Source organism: Oryctolagus cuniculus, chromosome 7, assembly GCF_051225735.1.
Source record: "Oryctolagus cuniculus isolate XC-2025 breed Fujian yellow rabbit chromosome 7, ASM5122573v1, whole genome shotgun sequence".
Lineage (NCBI taxonomy): Eukaryota > Metazoa > Chordata > Mammalia > Lagomorpha > Leporidae > Oryctolagus > Oryctolagus cuniculus.
Genome location: NC_142873.1, coordinates 114472875 through 114481639, shown reverse-complemented (window position 1 = coordinate 114481639; position 8765 = coordinate 114472875).

Sequence of the window (8765 nt, the reverse complement as noted above, 5' to 3'; positions counted from 1 at the left end):
TTCCCTTTTCTTCTACCACAAAGCCTTTGCAGGGAAGAGATTATTAGAGTAAAGACGAAGTTGTCATCAGCACAAAAATACATGGAAGGCTCACCAAGAAAGTTGGTCAGTATCAGGAGGAAAACTGCTGGCTTGGTTTGCTGATGCTGCATCCTGAAGACATGGAAGGCTCTAGAGCTTTACAGATTGACGATTGTCCTTCCAGGTGGAACCAAGATTCTGGGAAAGGGAGGAGGAGGAGGAGGAGAGGGAGTGAGTGTGGAGAACAATGGGAAACACAAAGGAGGAAGGAGACCCCTGAGCGTCTGTATGTGTTAGACCCAGAATTGGGAGATGGCAAGATGGAAAACTGAATGTTTCACCCCATCTCCATGTATAATTAGATTTAAAGAGGAATTTTGCTCTGGTGATGAGTTGTACCCACAAGCCCTTCCAGATACTTTGTTTTTAACTAAGAGCAATTTTTTCTGGGCACTGGAACACCAACATGGATTAAGGTACAGATCCTGTGCTCAGATCACTCAAACCATAAAGGAGGTGGCAAACAAGCAGGAGAGAAGTAGAAGGGGGGCATAGCTGCATTGATAAGCCAGGGCCTCAGCAGACTTGATCTTTCTGCCAGAGGAGGCATTGTGGCCCAAGAGCTGAGTTTTGAAAGATACGTTATAGTTTTCCAGACAATGAAGAGGTAACAAGAGAAAGAGTTGATAGGATGAAGAAGAGAAATAAGCTCATTCCTGGCAGAAGGATGAGCTTATGGAAAGACTCAGGGGCGTGAAGACATTGTGGTGGTTGGGTGTGGTTGGGGAAAATGTGTAAGTGGGAGACAGGTAGAAGATGCAAATTGTGAAAGGATATTGTGTACCAGGCTAAGAGCTTAAACCTCATTCTGAATGCTACAGGGAACCACTTAAATAACATTTCACAGAACTGTGACCCTAAGTCACTGAGATGGAATGACTAAAATTTCTTGGATGACTCCCACAGTTCACCTCTGGGTCCCAGGTGCTGATGTCTGACATGAAATTCATTCAGCCTTTGGCTTCCTTCTCTGCCTGAGGTGTAGAGATTGACTCATGTACCCTGCAGATGGGCTCATTTCCATGGTATTGGGTGATGAGGTGAAGCCTCTATCAGTGGGACCTTCCATGATGTTAGAGGGCTGGGGTCCCTGGACTGGAGTGAGGTGTCAAAGTCTTTTTCACTGTCCTATATCTTTCCTCCTGAGGACATACAAACCCCTGCCCAGTCAGCTAAGCAGGAATCCATTCACTTCTGGAGAGGTTCAAGCTCTCCTAAGACCCCAAGTATTCCTAGAGATGGTAGGGTTGTGAAGAGATCTCAAGCTTTAAGGTCCAGTTGATCCCCATTTGTATCCTGCCCCTGTTGAGAATTGTGAGACCTTGAGTGAGTTAGTGACTTTCAGTCTCAGCTCCCTCAGCTATTAGAGAGAGATGACAAGACCTCTGTCACAGCGTTATTAGAATTATCAATGATGAAAACACTTATCAACCTATGGCACTATAGATGAGTTTTGCCTCTAGAGTTTTTTTTATTGTGGAATCTTACTCTCTTATAGGGCATCCAGGATCCACTTCATTTACTTTCTCTGTAATAGAAGTGAGAAAGTTTTATGGGCAAACATGAGTGCCTTTGGCCAAACCATAACTTTGGCTCATTTCCTCATATAGTACAAAAGTCAAGTACCGTGGATTTATGAAGCTGGAAGGCAAAGAGCTGAGGACTCAAAAGTAGCAAGATCTGTTCCCCCATCTCTGTGCCTTTGGTCAAGTCACCTTTCCAAACACTCAGGTCCTTTTCAGTACTGACATGTCCAGAACGAGCAAGTAAACCATTAGATTCCAGCAAGTCATGTCCATGAGGGGAACAGGAGACTAAGCCCCAAAGGGTATCTGTCTTAATCTGCTCTCTTAGTCCTGTGAGTCCACATGTGGAGTTGCAGCTAAGGCAGAAGAAATTCTTCCACAGGAAAAGAGTTAAAAAGTTCATGCTTCAAGAACGAAACATAAAACATTCTAAGAATATTAGAGAGAACTGTGACATTACCCAAGGGACTCCAAGGCGGAGTAAGCGAGGGAAACAGCTGCACTTGGCCACAAGCTGAGCTCTGTGCAGTCTCCAGCCTAGGTTTCAAAGAGCTGAGAATCTTGCGATGCCAAGGTAGGCCTTCTCTCCTCTTGTTTTTCTCTTGCCTCCTCCATACAGGAAGCCCACTGATCCTGTCTCTAACTTCTTACTAAGTATGAATTAAACAGATCTGGATGCAAAATCCATTTCTTTCACTTAATGTTTGATCTTCACAAGTTAATTCACCTCTTTAAATTTCCACTTCTTTATCTCCAAATAGATACAAAGATACAAATAACTATTTCTCAAGATATTTGAAAAAAACTCAGTGTGATACAGTGCCCTTAACCCATAGCATCCTCAGAAGGCCCATCAAGGACAAGCTGATCTTTTGGGAGAGGAAAGTTGCGGGGTGGGGTGGGGGGCATGGTCCTGCCTTCCACGCATTGCTCAGCCCTCTCCAAATAACCCTGGGCCCCAGTGGATAGATCTAAAATGTGGTTAGCTCTTGTCTTCAACCACAGGCCTGGAGGTCTCTAAGGAGGTGAGAAGAAAGCTGTGGATTTCTCCCAGCAACAATATAAGGGAACAAAGGGAATTCTCTTTTTTTTAAAGATGTATGTATATGTTTGAAAGCTGAGGCTAGGCCAGACCAACCCAGGAGCCAGGGGCGTCATTCATGTCTCCCACACGGGTTGTAGAGACCCAAGCACTTGGGCCATCTTCTGCTGCTTTCTCAGGAACATTATCAGGAAGCCGGATAGGAAGTATAGCAGCAGGGAAATGAACTGGCACTCATATGGGATGCTGGCATCACAGGCCGTGGCTTAACCCACTATGTTACAATACCAGCCCCAAGGAAATGAAGAGAATTTTCAAAAGGCAAAATTTGGCCAAGTTGGCTGGGCCAAAACAGGGCAAAGAAGGCCTGTGGGATAGAGAAAGTTCTGTGGGATTCATTCAACAGCTTTCTCAGTGCATTTCCCGCGTATCAGTAACTGCTTCTGGAGACTGGAGATACAGTAGAGACAAGTCACTGTCCTTGCGTGCTTGGAGCCAATTTTCTACTGGAGGAACAAAAATTAAAAATCAATCACTGGCATCTTTCAGACAGTATTAATTTGCATGGTTCAGATTAGCCAGTTTCAGAATTCTAAAGGGAGGCATCAGGGAAGAAGACTGGCAGTAGGTTACAAGTTGGTGACAGCCTCTAGCAAGTTTGTGCCTTGGTTGGCAGTAGAGTTGGCAACAGAAGCAATTCACTGTCGCTGTAGCTGAATGCACAGGCTCTGATGTCAGACAGTGTGAATATGACACTTTGCTCCACTAATTACAAATTGTGACCTTGGGCACATTGGGGTAGTTAACCCCTTAGAGCTTTAATCTTCTGTATGGTACAAGGCATTAGAACACAATTTACCTCTGGATTTACTATGTGCATTAAGTTACATAATAGATACGGGCATTTAGCAAAGCACCTAACAAATTAACGAACTCAGAACAAATGCCCAATGGAGGCTATGCATTAATTGTATTGCATTATCCAATTCATTAAACGAGGGTGGAGTGTGAAGGTCTTTCTGAGTGATAGTTGAATTCAAGGACTCCATGCCTAGAGCAGGGGACCAGATATGGATTCAGAGTGGAAGACAGCAAAGATCTCCCAGAGTGGGTGCAAAATGGGAAGGGAAATGAAACACCAGTGGTCAATGTTAATTATAGAAATCGGGCACATTTGACAACAAATTAAACAGAAGGAAGACTTCACAGGCACCCGGTGTAGAGAAGGAGAGGGTAGAGGTTTAGGCCAAAGACTAACTAGCAATAATCCATCTTGATTGATTACTTTGTGCTGAGCCCTGTATACATGTTTGACATATTTGATGGCATTTAATATAGGTAGTCTAGCCTTCATTTAACTAATGAAAAAGAAAAAGAAAAAGACTAAGACTTAAAGACAGGGGCCAGTAGATGCCACCTGTGGTCCTGGTATTCCATACCAGTTCAAGTACCAGCTGTTTCACTTCTGATCCAGCTCCCTGCTAATGTGCCTGAGAAAGCAGCAGAAGGTGACCCAAGTCCTTGAGCTCTGCCATTCACATGGGAGACCACAAAGGAGTTGTAAAATCCGGGCTTCAAACTGGCCCAGCTCCTGCTACTGTGGCCATTTGGGAAGTGAACCAGTGGATGGAAGATCTCTTTCTCCCCACTCTCCCTGCACATGCACAGGCTCTCACTCTCTCTCTCCCATTCTTTCTACATACCTCTGCCTTTCAAGTAAATAAATATATCTTTTTAAAAAGGCTCAAAGAGATTGTGACTTACTTAAAGTCAACACACCAGCAGATGGTTTTGAACCTGTATTTGAACCCAGATGTACTCAATGTCAAAGCTCATGTTCTACTTGGAGCGGGGAACTTTTTTCTGTCAAGAGACATTTGGAAATTTAAAACATCATTCATGGGCCATACAAAATTATCAACTTAAATCTAATCTGCTATAGATTTATTGACTTTCAAGTCCCACCTGCCTGCAGTTGACTTGGCAGAGCCAAATCAAATGATTTCAGAGGTCTTATATAGCCTGTGGGCTGGACATTCCCCACCCCCATAAGGTATAAGACCATTGTTTTACCCCAAACCTACTTGACCTCCCTCCATCAGATTGATGACTTTCATTAAGGTGGTAAACATTTATTAAGCAACTGCTTGCCATGGGCTGGTGTGTACTGAACTTCTCAGTCATTCTTGTTAATACAGAGAAGAAGATGGCACAATTGCAAGAGCCTTGCCTTGGGAATCAGACATGTGTAGGTGACTATTTAGGTGACATTGACAAGTTTTAGGCCTGGTTTCCTCAAAACCTACCTCAAAGGACTCCTAGCTCGTACATGTGTGGGAATACTGAATTGCTCTGAAAATGCTGCTGCAGAATGAGTCTAGGTCTCTGAGTCAGAAGACCTGGCTGTAGGTCTTGTACAAGCCATTTACTCGTCAGAGCTTAGTTTCCTCTACTGTGACAAAACCAGAGTTTAGGACTAAAAATCCAAAAAAGGATATTCTGGGATGACAGAATGATATTGAATGGCCTTGAATTAAAACCTCTGAACTCAAGTCCCACCTTTACTGCAAATTGACTCTGTGAGTTTGGGTGATTCACTTACTACCCCCACATCATGCCACATCTTTGGTTTCTTTGTTAACGGAGAATTGATTCATCCAGCCTTCAATAAGTGCCTTAGGCGGTGGGTGTTTCCTCTCCCACATCCCTTGAATCACTGGGACTGGAAATTTGTTAGGTGCCCTCCTCTTGCATCCAGCCCATTTCTTCTCTTCTCTCCAAAACTTCCCCAGCTTGGATGTTCATCAGACACTTGGGCAGAAAAAATGAAAGCCTCGCTCCTGATCAGGGGACCTGTGGAGGCAGCACGACATCCACTAAGTTGTACCACACATATCCCCTTGCTTTATCTACTAAATTCAACCCAACTGGGAACAGATCTTCTGAAACTCCAATTGTTTTCTTCTCCCAGGAAAGCTCACAAGAGGAAGATGGCAGCATGAATTCATCCCCACCACTGCAATTGGCCTCCTAGCTATAACACCAGCTCCCTCTCCTTGCACATTTTACATTCCCCTCATTCTCTAGCATTTCTGCTCATCTGGGTGGTTTACATGGGATGCCAAGGTCAATGCAGTCCTTCATCCATAAGGAGTGTGAACTCTTGTTATCATTTGCATTTACTGTCCAAACTTGACTAGAATGTACCAAAAGATACCCTAGTGAATTCCCTTGGGTGTCAAATCTTTCCCTCTCTACCCGCAATGTGTAATAGTCAATGAACCCTGACTAAATTAGTGATTAATTTCTTTGCCTGGTATTCTTTGGGCATAAAATACCCAAGGGGACTGGAAGGTAATGATAATTTAAAGTTTAATGTGATTCTTGTGGTGTACCTTGGTGGAAGTTTCTTCCTTTGGGATCCAGGACTTCAAAATCCACAGAGTTCAAAGTAGTAGGGATAAAAAGCACAAGTGGATCATTAGAAAGAATGTTAACCAATACATACCTATTTCAGTTCTTTAGTTCTGGGACCCCTGGACTCTACCTATTGGGAACATATCACCATATGTATAATGCTCATTGATTTAACATGTTTTCCACATTTTGGAAGATGGTGCTTATGTTTTCCTTGTTCCAGCTCAAGACTGGCTCTTAACATGGTCCTTCAAAGGGCCATACCATCACTTTATCAGAATCGTTGTTTCTGCACCATACAATACATGATATGACCAATGAATCCTATGATGTGCCACTGCTTTATCATATATTACAAAGTGAGTTTTTTTGTTGAAATCTGATACTGTGCAGAATATCTTGTTGATGAATGAAATACACCATAAATCCTTGAATGGTAGTTTTATCCAAAGACATGTAACTGGCAAAACTAAGGCTATTGTGTTGATTCCAGTCAAAATGAATCATTTTCAGCTTTCCACCAAGTAGTTCATTGGTCTTTCTAAGCTCTTGTGGTATATCAAGATATCAGGATTGGTCTGTGCTGCTCTTTGGTTGGATATTTGAAAATAGCAAAAGCTAGATCAGATGTGAATAGAATCCAATGCTGTTGAACCAGTAGATGAATCAAATAAGTATATGATAAAAGTTACCAACCAGCCTCCTTTAGGTCTTTATTTCCTCTATCATTTCCCGCTTTTTGAAATGGAGTCTTGCTTTAAATTTACTATCTTGGACAGTAGGAGGTTAGTTTCAGAGGCTGACATTTAGCCTTTTCTACTTTGATAGCCTACTCCACAAGCCAAGGATCTAATGCAGGAATTTTGCCAATTACCAATCACATCCATTCCAATTCTACATTCAGGGACCAGGCAAATATGCACCAGATGGGTCTGTGGACCCAGTGGATACAGTGTGAACTGGACATTGGCCAGGATTCCATTTACTTAGTGGTCCCCATATGCCCTATTTTAACAGAGAGGCCTTAATTATGCCTCTTACTCCTGGGTGGAAATTTCAGCCCAGAACATGTGATCAGCTGTCCCTGATAAATCGGCAAAGTCCCTTGTTTCTAGTCTAGGGATGCTCAAATAAAAGCTGTGGGTCCTTTGGAAGAGGAGACCATTACTGAATGCACTTTTTTGGTTTTACTGTTCTCTCATTCAGCCAATTGATTCTGAGTGTGACTATTCACTCAGGTTCAGAAACTGTACATCATTTTGAGTCTATATTGAGCATTGCCAATATTACCTATGCATCCAGCTTACCCCTAGAAACAGCATTCTAACAAGTGTCCCCAAGGCCCTCTGACTTTGCTGTACTGACATTGTTTCTAATGATCAATGCCACCAAGTGGTCCCCATTGTATTGGCATTCTACTGTATCCTTTGCTATCAGAGAGCCGAGCTCTGTGACACCTACTGTTATTATCAGCTCAGATCTATATCAGGCGCACAACCTAGCTTTCAACAATGCTTGTTCTCCCTCCTCATGAGTCCCCATTTCTTTAGTAAGCAGTGTCCTGCAGGATATCCTACAAAATATAATTTTCTGGCAGGTTTTCTTCTTCCATCTTCCAAAGCCAGACTATCAATTGTACTTCACCTAGTATTACTGACCCCTCTTGGAAGTCTGCAGGATCCATCTAGCAGTATGTTAGTATCATTTCCTGGGGTCCTTTCCAAGGTGTTAAATCCTATATAACATCTTAGTAGTCTCATACCAGTAATTGTCCTTTATCTTACTTTGTGTCCTATTCGCCTTGATCTCCCCCTCTTTATTTCTTTTAAGATCATTTTATTTATTTGAAAAGCAGTGTGACAGAGAGAAAGAGGAGACAGAGAGAGAAAGAGCTCCTCCATCTATTGGCTCACACCCCTACCCCAAAAATAGCTTCAATGGCCAGGGCTGCTTTAGGCTTAAACCAAGAGCCTGGAATTCCATCTGGGCCTCCTACATGGGTGGCCCACACACTTGGGCCATCTTCTACTGCATTTCCCCAGATGCATTAGCAGGGGGGTTGGATTGGAAGCTGAGTAGCAGGGACTGGAACTGGTACTCTGAATTGGGATGCTGGTATCAGAGGCAGCAGCTTAGTCCACTATGCCACAACTCAGGCCCAAGATTCATCACTTCAGATCCAGGTCCAAACTTGCCCACCCAGTTCTGCTGGCTTTTATTGCCTGGGTCCTTCAGCTCCTTTAGGGTATAGTTCCTTCCTCTCTTAGTAGACCCAGCCCTTCCTCATCCTGATTTTATGTTGTCTTGACCTAATTACTGGCCTAGTTGCCATGAGAAATGGAGAGGGATGTATTTTGTGGATTGTGAGGCAGTAGATAGTGGTGGAGACTTTATCTTTCAAGGCAGAGGCTTCTACATTAGCTACAAGAGACAGTGGAGAGCAACCTTTAACACAAAGAAGTGTGCCATTCCTAGAGGCCAAGAGGATCAGAAACATATGGGAGTTCAAGGTTTTCACCTAGAATCAACCTAGATGTTCCCATCCCAAGTCTCAGGATCCCACTCCTTCCCAGTCAGGGAACTGACCTTGGTGTAGCCAACTTACTGTGGTAGAGAATTCAATGTTTTCTAGATCTCTGCTACTTTTATGATTAAGTTCTAGACTGAAGCCTTAGTTTCTTTACCCCTTGGTTGCAATA